Source organism: Heteronotia binoei, chromosome 10, assembly GCF_032191835.1.
Source record: "Heteronotia binoei isolate CCM8104 ecotype False Entrance Well chromosome 10, APGP_CSIRO_Hbin_v1, whole genome shotgun sequence".
In the NCBI taxonomy this organism is placed as follows: domain Eukaryota; kingdom Metazoa; phylum Chordata; class Lepidosauria; order Squamata; family Gekkonidae; genus Heteronotia; species Heteronotia binoei.
The window spans coordinates 30713033-30727884 of NC_083232.1; positions in this window are offsets into that span (position 1 = coordinate 30713033).

Genomic DNA, 14852 nt, shown 5'->3' on the forward strand with positions numbered 1-14852 from the left:
CAACCCTAAGATCTCTCTCTTGGTCAGTCTCTGCCAGTTCACACCCCATCAACTTGTATTTGTAGCTGGGATTCTTGGCCCCAATGTGCATTACTTTGCACTTGGCCACATTGAACCGCAGCTGCCACGTTGACGCCCACTCACCCAGCCTCAACAGATCCCTTTGGAGTTCCTCACAATCCTCTCTGGTTCTCACCACCCTGAACAATTTAGTGTCATCCGCAAACTTGGCCACTTCACTGCTCACTCCCAACTCTAAATCATTTATGAACAAGTTAAAGAGCATGGGACCCAGTACCGAGCCCTGCGGCACCCCACTGCTTACCGTCCTCCACTGCGAAGACTGCCCATTTATACTCACTCTTTGCTTCCTATTACTCTGCCAGTTTTTGATCCACAAGAGGACCTGTCCTTTTACTCCATGACACTCAAGCTTTCTAAGGAGCCTTTGATGAGGAACTTTATCAAAAGCTTTCTGGAAGTCAAGGTAAACAACATCTATCGGGTCTCCTTTGTCCACGTGTTTGTTCACCCCCTCAAAGAAATGTAACAGGTTAGTGAGGCAAGATCTTCCCTTGCAGAACCCATGCTGAGTCTTCCTCAATAACCCGTGTTCATCAATGTGCCTACTCATTCTGTCCTTGATAATGGTTTCTACCAACTTTCCCGGTATTGAAGTCAGACTTACTGGCCTGTAATTTCCCGGATCTCCTCTGGAACCCTTTTTAAAGATGGGGGTGACATTTGCTACCTTCCAGTCCTCAGGAACGGAGGCAGATTTCAATGAAAGATTACAGATTTTTGTTAGAAGATCCACAAGTTCAACTTTGAGTTCTTTCAGAACTCTCGGATGTATGCCATCCGGACCCGGTGACTTATTAGTTTTTAATTTGTCTATCAGTTGTAGGACCTCCTCTTTTGTTACCTCAATCTGACTCAGGTCTTTCAACACCTCTTCCAAAATTAGTGGTTCTGGGGCGGGCAAAAAGTTCTCGTCTTCCACAGTGCAGACGGAGGCAAAAAATTCATTTAGCTTCTCAGCCATTTCCCTATCCTCCTTCAGTAATCCTTTTACCCCATGGTCATCCAAGGGCCCCACTGCCTCCCTGGCTGGTTTCCTACTTCTAATATATTTGAAGACATTTTTATTGTTGGTCTTTATGTTTTTTGCAATATGCTCCTCATAGTCCCTTTTTGCCTGCCTGATCACAGTCTTGCATTTGATTTGCCACAGCCTGTGTTCCCTTTTGCTAATCTCACTTGGACTGGTTTTCCAGCGCTTAAAAGAGTCCTTCTTACCTTTTACAGCTTCCATTACTTTGTTTGTTAACCATGCAGGCCTTTTCCTATGCCTGTTTGTGCCTTTCCTAACTTGTGGTATGTATTTTATCTGAGCTTCTAGGATTATAGTTTTAAATAGTGTCCAAGCTTCCCCAAGGGTTTTGACCGTATGTACCTTTCCTTTCAGTTTCTTCCTCACATGCCTCCTCATCTCAGTGTATTTACCCCTTTTAAAGTTGAACGTGGTTGTGGCGGTCTTTTTGGATAACTCCCTATTTATACAAACGGTGAAAACAATAACATTTTGGTCACTGCTCCCAAGCGGCGCAGTCACTTTTACATCTCTCACCAAGTCTTGGGCATTACTTAGGATCAAATCCAGGATCGCCCCACCCCTGGTAGGTTCTGAGACCATCTGCTCCATAGCACAGTCTTTGAGAGCATCAAGAAACTCAATCTCTTTCTCTCGACCAGAAAACATATTGACGCAATCAATCTGCGGGTAGTTAAAATCACCTATTACGACACAGTTTTTACGTTTAGCCGCTATCTTTAAGCCTTCCATCATATTATAATCGTCCTCTCTCTTTTGATTTGGTGGGCGATAACAAACTCCCATAGTTAAATTTCCTTTTGGGCCCTGTATTTCAACCCAAAGCATTTCTAAAAGTGAATCTAATTCTCTGACCTCAGTCTTACTGGACCGTATGTCCTCTCTGACATACAGAGCCACCCCACCTCCAACCCTTCCCTCCCTATCCTTCCGATATAGCTTATATCCAGGAATCACCGTGTCCCAGTGATTCTCCTCATTCTACCAAGTTTCTGAGATTCCCACAATGTCTATATTTTCTCCCAACACTAAACATTCCAATTCACCAATTTTACTTCGAACACTTCTAGCATTTGCATACAAACATCTATAATTTCCCAGGCAAGCTAGGCCCGCCACCTTCCTCCTGCCGCCTCGAGACTCTGGCAGACAGTCCATACTGTTTGTCACCTTCACAGTGGACAACTCTGGTCCGTTACCCAGTAGAAAAATAGCAGCTAACCCTTCATCTCTTTGAGACGAGTCCTCCCGAACCAGAGACATTTCATCTCCTGTCGGCTTTCCCCTAAGATTTAGTTTAAAAACTGCTCTGCCACCTTTTTAATTTTAAGCGCCAGCAGCCTGGTTCCATCCGGGGACAAGTGGAGACCGTCCCTTTTGTACAGCTCCCGCTTGTTCCAGAAAGCATCCCAGTGCCTAACAAACTTAAACCCTTCCTCCTTACACCATCGTCTCATCCACACATTGAGACTTCTAATTTGTGCCTGTCTCTCCTGCCCTGCACGTGGAACAGGTAGCACTTCCGAGAAGGCTACCTTGGAGGTCCTGGCCTTAAGTCTCCCGCCTAGCAGCCTAAATTTTTCCTCCAGGACCTCACGACTGCATTTCCCCACATCGTTGGTGCCAACATGCACCACGACCACAGGCTCCTCCCCAGCACTGTCTATCAGCCTATCTACTACACGCGTAATGTCCGCTACCTTCGCACCAGGCAGGCAAGTCACCATACGGTCAGTACGCGGTTTCGCCACCCAGCTGTCTACTTGCCTAAGTATCGAATCACCAACTACCAAACCCCCCCCCTCTCCCCCTGCTCAGGGATGGTTCCTTGGCATGAAAGGATTTCCGCTCACCAACCGAAGAAGAGGTCCCTTCTGAGGGCGCATTCCCCTTATCCTCAGCACGGTGCCCTGTTCCCTCTCAACCCTCACGCTCTTTGGCAGCGATGGGGCTGCCACGTTCAGAGCGGGGCTCATCTAATACGCCCCCGAGAGTCTTCCCCAAGTGCCTAACTGACCGTCTCTGCTTCTCCAGGGCAGTCACCTCGGCCTCAAGGGTACGGACTCGTTCCCTGAGGACCAGGAGCTCCTTGCATCGAACACACACCCAAGACTTCTGTCCTTTGGGCAGATAGTCATACATGTGACACTCAGTGCAAAACACTGGAAAGCCCCCAACCCCCTGCTGGCATTCTATCTTCATGATATGTATATTTATTTTAAAATATACAGTCCTCTTTAAATGCTGTTTGTTTAAGTGGCTCCCCAATTTGTTGGGGTCAGTCCTGATGGTGGATGCCAGTTCCAGATTGGTGGGAAATTTCTGCACATTTTGTGGTGGAGTTTGAGGAGGGCATAAGAGGGCTTCAGAGAGGGGTGTGCCAGACCCGGGTTTTTGCTGTGGAAGCTGACTGAGTGATTTTGGAGCAGTCACATACTAACCTGCCTCACAGGGTTGTTCAGATCAAAAGGAGGAGGAGAAAATGATGTAAGCTGCTTTGGTTCCCACCCCCCAACTGTGGAGAGAGATTGTCTTTTTCCTAGGTAGAGGCTGAAAGGAAGGGGGAGGCAATGGAAAGCTGAAGTCAGAGGGGCAGATAAATGGAAGGAGACAGGGTTGCCAACTCCAGGTTAGGAAATTCCTGGAGATTTAAGGGGTGGAGCCTGGAGAGGGTGGGGTTTGAAAAGGGCTGGAACCTCAGACAGGTGCAATACACTGCACCATCCAAACCAGCCATTTCCTCCTGGGGAACAACTGTTGCCAATCTTCAGGTGAGGGCAACTCAGAATTACAACCTCCCTCCAGATGGCAGAGATCAGCTTCTCTTGAGGTGGTGGTGGGGGTAATGCCTTCACTTGGGTAGATGGGAAGACAGCAAGGGGGGGCACTTGCCAAAGCCTCTTTCTAGAGCCCTTCATATTTTTCTCTACAACAGGATCAGAACACATCTTAATGATCTATTTGGCTTTTATTTAACAGCAGAGGCTTCCCCAGAATAAACAATGACAGCTGAGCTAATAAAAATTCTTTTAAAAAACAATTGTTGGCATTCTGTTAATTGGTTCAGGGTTAAATTTCATCATTAGCTGCCAACTGGGAACTGAGAACAAGTTTAGTATATGGCTTTATGGTAACTAATTACATTTAATTGTCTGTGCCTCTGTGTGCATACTCACCAACTTGGAAAACAGAAGTCCTGACTAGATTTTTATGATTTACACTTTTTAGTTTTTTGTCACCATTCTTTAAAGATAATGCACATGGTTCTATCATGCGAGATAGGGAAGATCTGTGGTCTTCAACTAGGGTCACTAGTTCTAGTTCAGGAAATTCCTGGAGATTCAGAGGTGCAAACTGGGAAAGGTAGGAACTCTGTCAGGTACAGCGGCGTCACTAGGGCAGGGCCAAGGGGGCCATCGGCCCTCCCCCAGAGCATTCTCATTGGCCCCAGGCACTGACCCATGACCCCCCCCCCAACAGGAAGGGGCTGGCCCTGGGACTAGAATGCTGCTGCTGTGTGTGGGCTGGCCGGGATTCTGAAACCGGGGCCGCGCTGCCGCCGGCTCAGCTAAAAGCGTGTGGGTGAGTGGGGGAAACTTAAATGCTGCAAAACTGGTATCTTGGATTACGGGGGCTGGTCATGTGACCAGAGGGTGGATGAGGGAGGGGCCAAGTGAAGTGGGCGGGGTTGTGTGCGGAGGGGGTGACGCAGCCCTCCAAAAGGGGTGATGCCCAATGGGGGGTGTGTGACTTGAATCAGTTACACCCCAGGGTGCAACCCACCCTAGTGACGCCTCTGGTCAGGTATAATGCCATAGAATTCACCCTCCAAATTTGCCATTTTCCTCCAGGAGAACTGATCTTTGTCATCTGATCTTTGAGTGGAGATGTAAGACCGCCGTATGTCTTGAATGTTTTAAATATAACTATGTGATTGGTTAGATTTTTAGTGGGTAAACTGTGAATGACTAATTTTTATCCATAATTTATATTTTTATGTTAGATTTTACATGTTGTAAGCCGCCCTGAGCCACCTAGTGGGAAGGGCGGGATATAAACCACAAATAAATAAATAAATAAATAAATAAAATCTGAAGATCAGTTGTAATTAGAGATGCCAACTTCCGGGTAGGACCTGGGGACCCTCCAGAACTACAGCTTATCTATGCACTTCAGAGATCAGTTCCCCTGGAGAAAATGGATGTTTTGGAGGGTGGACTCTATGGGAGTGTACCCCACTGAGGTTCCTGTCCTCCCCATGCTCCACCCTCAAAGCTATAGGAGTTTCCCAACCTGGAGCTGGCAACCCTGCCCCCATCCCATGCAGGCGGCCAGGAGGATCTGGCAACCCTATGTTGTGGCTAGAGGCTTAGACCTGGGACAGGGAGACCTGGGTTCAATTTGCCACTCAATCATGAGTGAGCTTGCCAAGAGGCCTGGAGAAAAAGGTCCTGTCCCTTTAACAGAAGGTAAGTGTGTGGAACTGGGCAGGGAGGTAAATAACACCACCAGGTAAATACCATCCCATGAAGCCTCTGTTAAAAAGACAGGACACTTTTTCTCGAGGCCTTTTGTTAATCTCACTGGATGCCCATCCTCACTTTATTTCATAGGACTGTTACAAAAGATAAAATGAGGGAGGAGAGAAGAACATGGTATGTTCCTTGGAGGAAGGGTGGGTCAGAAATGTGACATTGTCAGGAGCCGCCAGACTGTAGATAAAATGGGCTGATTCACACACACACATTCCTCTTTCTCTCATCAACACGACTGCACAGGAAGATTCTCTGCTGAAAGGATGAACAAGCTCCACAGAAAAGGCTTGAGGTAATACGAGCACTTCATGTGAGATGATGGCCAAGGACAGAGCAGGGAGGCTTGTTGGGCTGGCTAGGCCATACAGGCAGGCCTGTTCGCCTGCCTATATCTGTACATTCTGTTCTGTGGTTCAGTAGCCCAGAGGCAAAAACACTTCGCAGGATGCAGTGAGGGCTCCATGTATGGTAGAGTACACACCAGAATAGCATTGGGGCTCCAAAACTCCAGGTGGTGGCTGGAGATCTCCACTGTTACAACTGATCTCCAGGCAACAGAGATCAGTTTACCTGGATATAATATAGTGGGTTCACCATATACCCCAGAAAGTCTATGGCGGGCACCCCAATACACATTTCTCCCGTTTTACCTTTAACCCAGCCCTCTTGAAACGCTGCAACACCATTCAGAGGCGGTTGGCAAATTCGTCCTCGTAGGCTGCTGCAATCAGCATATCGTCAAAGAACGGCTGGATCCCGGGAATGCCTTTAAGAAGGGAGTCCATCAAGTTCTGAAACAGTCCTGGGGCCACACTGACCCCGAACTGTAAGCGTCTAACTCTGAAGGCCCCCTGGTGCATCATGATGGTTTGAGCTTCTGCTGTGGTGGCGTCCACGGGGAGCTGTTGGTACGCCTGCGCCAAATCTAGTTTTCCAAATTTTTTTGCTCCCGCTAAGGGTGCTAATATGTGGCTCACCACTGGGACGCGGTATGCATGGCCTTGCAACACCTTATTAATTGTGTATTTATAGTCAGTGCAAATGCGTACGCTGCCATTGGGTTTGATCGGGGTTACTATGGGAGTCTCCCACTTTGCATTAGCGACTGGTTTCTTGGGCCATGAGGGGATCAAGCTCCTCTTCGATCTTGGGCCTAAGAGCTAGTGCACCCACCTGGCCTTCAGCCATATGGGCTGCACCTTGGGGTCCAGTTGTAAGGCTACGGGGCCCTTGGTGTATGTCTCCAGAGTCCCGTCGAAAACTGCAGGGAACTCTTCGCACATCTTTTGAAAATCCCTTTGAACGGGGGTGTAATGGATCCCCGTCACTTGGACACCTAGGGCCTGGAACCAGGACCGACCTAGAAGTCTGCACAGATAGCCCTCCACCACGATGAGGGGGAGCTCGCCCTTGAACTTTCCGTACCTAATGTGGAACAGGCCCACTCCCCGGACTGCAACCTCCCGCTTTTGAAAGTCCCAGACAATGAATGAGGTTGGTTTTAACTGAGCTTCCCCCCTGGGCACATCTCCCTAAATGTGCGGGCCAAAATGACTGTCTGGCCCACCCTGGAGTCTACCTCCATCTTGCAGGGTTTGCCTCCCATGAACACAGTCATGTAATATTTATCCAGGGAGGGAATGGGGAACTGGTATACCTGGATCCCCGAAGTGGTGATTGCCTGGATGTCATCCACTAGTGCGACTTTGTGGCGGCAGCCATTCTGTTGGCGATGAAGTTTTCCTTGGTGCAGTGCCGCCAACCGGCACACCCGAGCTATGTGCCCGGCCTTCCCGCATGTATGGCAGGTCATGCTCCTGAACTTGCACATGCACCGCTCATGTTGCTCCCCACAGCTGGCGCAGGTCTTGGGGGTGGTCGATTCTGTTGCTCATGGCCTAGACTTTTGTTGGGTCACCTGATGCAGCTTGAGGGCGTCGTCCCCCTCTGAATTGTCTGATTCTGCGGCCAGTTGCAGCTGGTGAGCGCTGGTCCCTGAGTAATGGGCCTTCTCTTTGTGCGTATCCTCGGCGGCGGTGGCTATTTGTAGGGCCTTCTCCAAGGTTGACTTTGATTCTGTCACAATTTTCCGACATGCCTTCCCGTCCTTGAGGCCATGAGTGAACTTCATGAGCAGGGTCTCTTCCAATTGTGTGCAGTACTTCACCTTCCTGCCCAAGTCTTGCAGGCGAGCTAGGAAGGTTGCTACAGTCTCCTTCGGAAGCTGTCAAGGAACTGTAGCTTCCAGGTGAGGAGAGTAGGCTTTGGGACGAAATGGCTGGTCAGCGCCTCACTGATCTTGTCGAAGGAAGACGCCTCAAGTGTCTCTGGCGCAACCAGGCTCTCCACTAGCTGTAGCGTGGCGATGCCGCAGTTGCTCAGCAGGATGGCCTTCTTGATTTCGGGTTCATCATCGCTGTGCCATGAGGTGGTACTTGAGTCTTTTGACTCAGGCTTCCCAGGCCTCGGGCTGTGCAATTTCAAACTCTGGAATGGAGTTTTGCGATCCGGATGCAGCGGCCATGGTCGGGCTGGGCGGCGGTGCCTGTTGCATGGCAGCGCTGGAACTCAATGCGCTTGGCGGTGCCAGGGTGCCTTGGACCTCGTTCATCCAGATCCCATCCTCGTCGCCACTATAATATAGTGGGTTCTATGCATGGCAGAGCCTTGGAGTAAGTGATAACAAGCTCTTTAATAGGAATCACATAGTAAAAGGTTACAGTACAAGACTGGGCATGGGGCCTGCCGGCCCAACTTATATACATCTCTAGTTTCCCGCGCTAGCACATCATTGAGTCATTCAAACCAGTGGAGGCTTGTGATTGGTCTAAGGCTGCAGGGGTTTGAACCCTGCAGCCCTTTGTTCCCAAGTCCCCAAGCTCAGTCCGCCTGGCTCCAATGAGCCCGGCAGGAACATCCAAAGTCTTACCTTGAGTCCACATACATAACACTGGAGAAAACGGCTGCTTTGGAAGGATTCTATGGCATCATGCCATCCTCAGGCTCCATGCTACAAATCTCTAGGTGTTTCCCAACACAGAGTTGGTAAGCCTAAGTAGCATTGTCACAAAGCTGGGCATGGCTCACAGACTGTCCGATGGCAAACACCGAGATGACAAAATCTTCTGTTTTCGTTCTCCCCATCACCAGCAGGTGGCAGTCCTGAGTGGGATTTTCCAGTTTCCAGGAAAGCAACCAGTAGATTCTGTCCCTTCCAGACCAGCTACTGCTTTTTCTTTCGCCAACAAGTTTGCAGGAAGTCAAAGCTACAGGGCAGAAGAATTCTCACTGCATTCAACAGAGTTCTCTCTGACTGTTCTAGCACAATGCACAGTTGCCATTCTGTGATTTTGACATTTTCCTAATCAAGAAGACGACTAGTAAGAGGCAGGAAGGGACTTTTTCTTGCTGGAAGCAGGAAATTTTGAAGTTCAAAGCTCCATCCAGTGTATTATTTATCTAGAAAATTTATATGGTTGGTTGTTCACTAAGTAACCCAATACAATGAAATCATAAAACAGAAACATAGTGGCTGTCGACATTAAAACAAACCAATGCCGTGAAAACAGCATAAAATAAACCCTGAGCAGCTTAATATTGCATCCATAAAACAGTCCTCATTAGAAGCAGACCACAAAAATGGCAAAACGAGATACAACTTCTCAATTAAAAGCCTGAGTAAAAAGAAATCTAAGGACAATGAGAGAGGTGTCAGGTTAGCCTCTAGAGGGAAGGCATTCAAAAGGTGAGGTGCAATCACTGAAAAAGCCCTGTCTCTGGTCATCAGCTACTTCTCCTTCCCCTGGAGAAAACGGCTGCTTTGGAGGGTGGGATTTATAACATTATACCCCCCTGAGATCCCTCCTCTCCCCAAACCCCAACCTGTGCAGATGACACCTCCAAAATTCCAAGAGTTTCCCAACCTGGAGTTGGCAACCCTTGCTTCAGAGGGAAGCCTTTGTGACATCACATCCTTATGGAGCTCCTTGCCCTCCACCAAATACCACTTCCCCCAGTCGTTGCCTTCAAATCTCCAGGAATTTCCCAAGCTGGAATTGGGAACACCTGCAGTTCTCCCAGAATTGCAACTCATCTCCAGATGACAGAGATCAAGATCCCCTGGAGAAGCTTTGGGGGCTGGACTCTATGGGATCACATCCCCCCTTTCCTCAGACTTTGGTCTCCCCATGTACTACCTTCAAATCTCCAGGAATTTCCTAACCTTGAGTTGGAAACCCTAGTAACAATGCTATTTTATAGCAAAAAATCTCTTGGATGTTTTATACAATAGAAGTCATTTTCGTTGTGTTCACTGGACAGAACTTTGGAACTATGAAAAAAAATGACAGAATTGGAAGTTTCAGGTATATATATGTACTGCCTTTTCACACACAGTTTGGGATTTCTGTTTCATACAGCACAGAAATGTGTCTTAGGAATGGCTAGTCATGGACTTGTGTTGCCAAGAACATACCCAATATATCTCAGCAGAGAAACAAGCTATCATTATTGCTGATCACAGCATTGTCAACATGCCATACAATCCATCCTGTCCAGTTCCACAAAAATATGATGAAACATGTCATTAACGGCCTCTGTGTGTCTCATTTTGCTGCTGAGGCATTGTGGACGGGCCCCTGGTTCCCAGGGATGGCCAGAGACCAAGAAACTGCCTGGGTTAGAGAAAGAGCAAAAAAAAGAGAGAGGAAAGGAAGAAGGGAGGGAGGAAGGAAGGAAGGGAGGGAGGGAGAAGAAAGGAAGGAAGGAAGGAAGGAAGGAAGGAAGGAAGGAAGGGAGGGAGGGAGGAAGGAAGGAAGGAAGGAAGGAAGGAAGGAAGGAAGGAAGGAAGGAAGGAAGGAAGGAAGGAAGGAAGGAAGGAAGGAAGGAAGGAAGGAAGGAAGGAAGGAAGGAAGGAAGGAAGGAAGGAAGGAAGGAAGGAAGGAAGAAGAATGTAATCAGCATGCATCCTTAAGGCCTCATCCCCTGGTTGATGGTGTTACCTCACATCCAGTGACATTTGATACTGTACACCAGAGAACCATCAGGTGAATCCTTTGATGTGTGAGGGAAGTCTTCAGACTATCCAGACACTTTTTAAATATAATTTTTAGTAACCACACCACATATCATATAAAAAGCAACGCCTGGCTCTCCCCATGGCACAGAGTGATAAAGCTGCAGTACTGCGGTCTGAACATTCTGCTCACGATCTGAGTTTGATTCCAGCAGAAGCTGGATTCAGGTAGCTGGCTCAAGGTTGACTCAGCCTTCCATCCTTCCGAGGTCGGTAAAATGAGTACCCAGCTTGCTCGCTGGGGGGAAAGTGTAGATGACTGGGGAAGGCAATAGCAAACCACCCCATAAAAAAGTCTGCCGTGAAAACGTCGTGATGCAATATCACCCCAGAGTAGGAAACAACTGGTGCTTGCACAGGGGACCTTTCCTTTAGAGGGCCCCGTGGCGCAGAGTGGTAAAGTTGCAGTACTGCAGTTGGAGCCCTCTGCTCACGACCTGAGTTCGATTCCAGCGGAAGCTGGTTTCAGGTAGGCAGCTCGAGATTGACTCAGCCTTCCATTCTTCCGAGGTTGGTAAAATGAGTACCCAGCTTGCTGGGGGGAAAGTGTAATGATCGGGGAAGGCAATGGCAAACCACCCCGTAAAAAGGTCTGCCATGAAAACGTTGTGAAAGCAGCATCACCCCAGAGTTGGAAATGACCGGTGCTTGCACAGGGGACCTTTCCTTTCCTGGCTATTTTTTATCTCTGAACATTGTATATTGACCACTGAGGAAGGCCCCTAGGGGCCGAAACGCATATTGTCCTTGTGTTGCTTGTAAATCCATCAAATGTATATAACTATAATAATAATAAAAATTTATTTATATCCCGCCCTCCCCGCCCAAGCAGGCTCAGGGCGGCTAACAACATCCATAAAATATACAATACAATAAATATACAAGACTTTAAAGTCAACATTATCCAAAAACAATTCTAAATACACATTTGACATAATTTGACAGTAACAGTGATGTTCCTGGCACTATTTCTGTCAGTTTACATGATAGCGAGGGTCCCTGGGCAAAGTAATTTTGGCAGATCCATTTATTTAGTGATCATAAATCAGCAGTCTGTAAAAGCCGACCTAAAAAGGATGGTCTTGCAGGCCCTGCGGAATTGGTCAATTCTATATATGGTTTACATATTTTATGCAGTCTGTCATTCAGACAATGATTTAAAATTCATTTGTCGTATGTAATTTTATATTAAATGTTATACATTTTATGAATGGTGTATAGGCAGCTTGACCTTCTATTCTACTGATGGAAAATGGAACAAGGAAGTGGACAAAATAAACAGGGGAAAGTGAAGAAAAGACACCAATGAACAGGGGAGTGGAGAAAATGGCTCCCAGTAAGAACCATGCAGGAATCTGGTTTTCTCTCCAGAAAGCTGAGAAGTCCATAATAGCTTCAGACAGACTAATTGATCATCCTTTTGAAGAAAAGGTGGGGAATGTGCTTATAGAATATGCTAAGAGTACATGAGTGAAGCACACCATTCTGAAATGGGCACCGCATTTTAAGAAGGATATAGACAAGCTGGAACGGGTCCAGAGGAGGGCGACGAAGATGGTGAGGGGTCTGGAGACCAAGTCCTATGAGGAAAGGTTGAAGGAGCTGGGGATGTTTAGCCTGGAAAGGAGGCGGCTGAGAGGTGATATGATCACCATCTTCAAGTACTTGAACGGCTGTCATATAGAGGATGGTGTTGAATTGTTTTCTGTGGTCCCAGAAGGTAGGACCAGAACCAATGGGTTGAAATTAAATCAAAAGAGTTTCCGGCTCAACATTAGGAAGAACTTCCTGACCGTTAGAGCGATTCCTCAGTTGAAGAGGCTTCCTCGGGAGGTGGTGAGCTGTCCTTCCCTGGAGGTTTTTAAACAGAGGCTAAATGGTCATCTGACAGCGGTGACGATCCCATGAATTTGGGGTAGGTATTTGTGGGTTTCCTGCATTGTGCAGGGGGTTGGACTAGATGACCCTGGAGGTCCCTTCCAACTCTATGATTCTATGAAATCATTCCTTCAGAAGCATCTATTAAAGATTTCTGGCTTTTCATTTTGAGTCCAAAAAATGGGAGATTCCAGCATCATCTCTTCGTTTCTGAGGGTCCCCACCTTAAGGCAAACAAAACCGCAGCCTTCCTTGTGCAACACTGGCCTGACTGTGGAGGTTTGTCAAGAGGCCACTGTCGACTGGCCCCCTGGAATATACCATGCTATTACCCAAGCTCTGTTGCTGAAATAATAGTTCCCCCCTCCCCAATGTGGCCTTCCTTCTTCCTTGACATGTCCTTTTTAATAAGCACTGACTCCACTAGACAAAAGCGGTGACACTGCCAAACCACAAAGCTCATCCTGGCATCGTTAACTTTATTTATTTATTTAATTCCCTGTCTCCTGAACCCTTCTTCATGGAAATTTTTGCTTTGGGAACAGTAATTTCTGGCACTGGGGATCCAAGCTGTACCAGACAACGACAGAACAGGAAATGATGTCAGCAGTGAACGGCTCTAATCGTGCCTATAAACCCCACACTACTGAGTGGGAAATCTTGGTTCTTCAAAGCCCTGCTATCCTCCTGCTCTGGGTGGGTGGGGGAGCAATTATAATGTTATCAAGACCAGCTCTCTCCCAAGGGAAAAATTCTGGCGAGGGAGTTGTATTTATCTTATAAATGCTGTCTAATCGCTGGAAGATTCCTCCACAGTCCCAGGGCTGTGTTTATCACATCACGCCACTGCTCAGTTTTTTGGCTGTTTGATTCTTACAGTGGAATGTATGAAATAGTTTTTAATGACCAGTTTAATCCCTGCTTCCAAGAGAACACTGATAAAACTCTTTTCCACCAAGTTAATATTTACAGCTTTGCATCACAGGGTATTATGTTCCAGCTCTGCGAGACTCTTTGCGTACCTAAGCCCCAAGATTTAGCTGCAGAACAATCTCTTGCCATGGGATTTATCTATGGAGCAGAGAGGCAAGAAGTAAACCAGAAGTCTTAGAAGCATGACCAGTAGTAAGATGAAAGGGCACACCAGAGGGTTGCTTCCTGGCTTTTTTGCCTCTGCTAAAAGGATCCCTGGTAGGCTAACCCTAAAGGTTTATGTGCCTTGACTAGGGAGGGGGCAAACTTTTTGCCTTGTCTGAACACCACAGGCTTCACAGCTGCAGCCCTCCTTCTCCAAATCTAATCTGGAAGCGATGGAAACAGCCTTACTATAAGGATGATTTCACACATTGCTGCTTAGGGGGAGGAGGGAGATTTTGTTGTTGATCCCTGGTTTTAAAATAAAACAGATTAACACATGAAGCTGCCTTCGGCTAAGCCAGACCAAGGGCTCAAACAAAGTCAACTCTGATGGGCAGGGCTTTTTTTTGAAGCACTCATTTGCATATTAGGCCACACACCCTGACAACGCCAGAAGTGATGCCAGCCAATCAGTAGGTTACTTTCTGCATATTGACACAGAACAGTGCAGTGCCATCAGCTGGATTTCATGGATGTGTGTTCTCAGCCCAATGAGAGACTTTGTTTCACCTTCCCCCCCCCACCCGGCCAGAAAGAGAGAGCCATATGTAGCGGAGCAGGCAGCGAGACAGGCCCAGTTTCTCCCAGGAGGGGGCACTTATGGGTGGCTCCATGTCTCTCACTCTATTTGTAAGCCTGTTGGAGGCTGGAGGCGCAGAGAGGACGGAGCATGCAGACTTGGAGCATGTGGCTGCAGGCCCAGCGTGTGGGGTTCTGCCACCCAAGGCAGAACCCCAATGCACGCCCCTGTGTGAGTAGATTTTACATGTGCGTGCTTTGTGCGCACGTGATGTGATGACATCACCCAGAAGTGACGTCATCACGCAGGGCACTTGGGATGTTGCCTCTGCAGTGCTCACCAAGTTTGGTGGGTGCTGCAGACTGGAAGCCCCATTCGTTCTTGGCTTCAAGGGGTCAGGGGAGCTCCCCTGACCTCTTAAAGCCAAGAAAAACACTCCCGGTGCTCCCCCTGCGCAGCGCTTGCCAAGTTCGGGGGACGCTGTGGACAGGAAGTGAGTCCAAGGCTTGGGGACGACATGAGCAGGGAGGGGGCACCAACCCTCGTCCCTGCTGGGAATTGCTGCCCTAGGCAGTTGCCTAATTTGCCTACTCC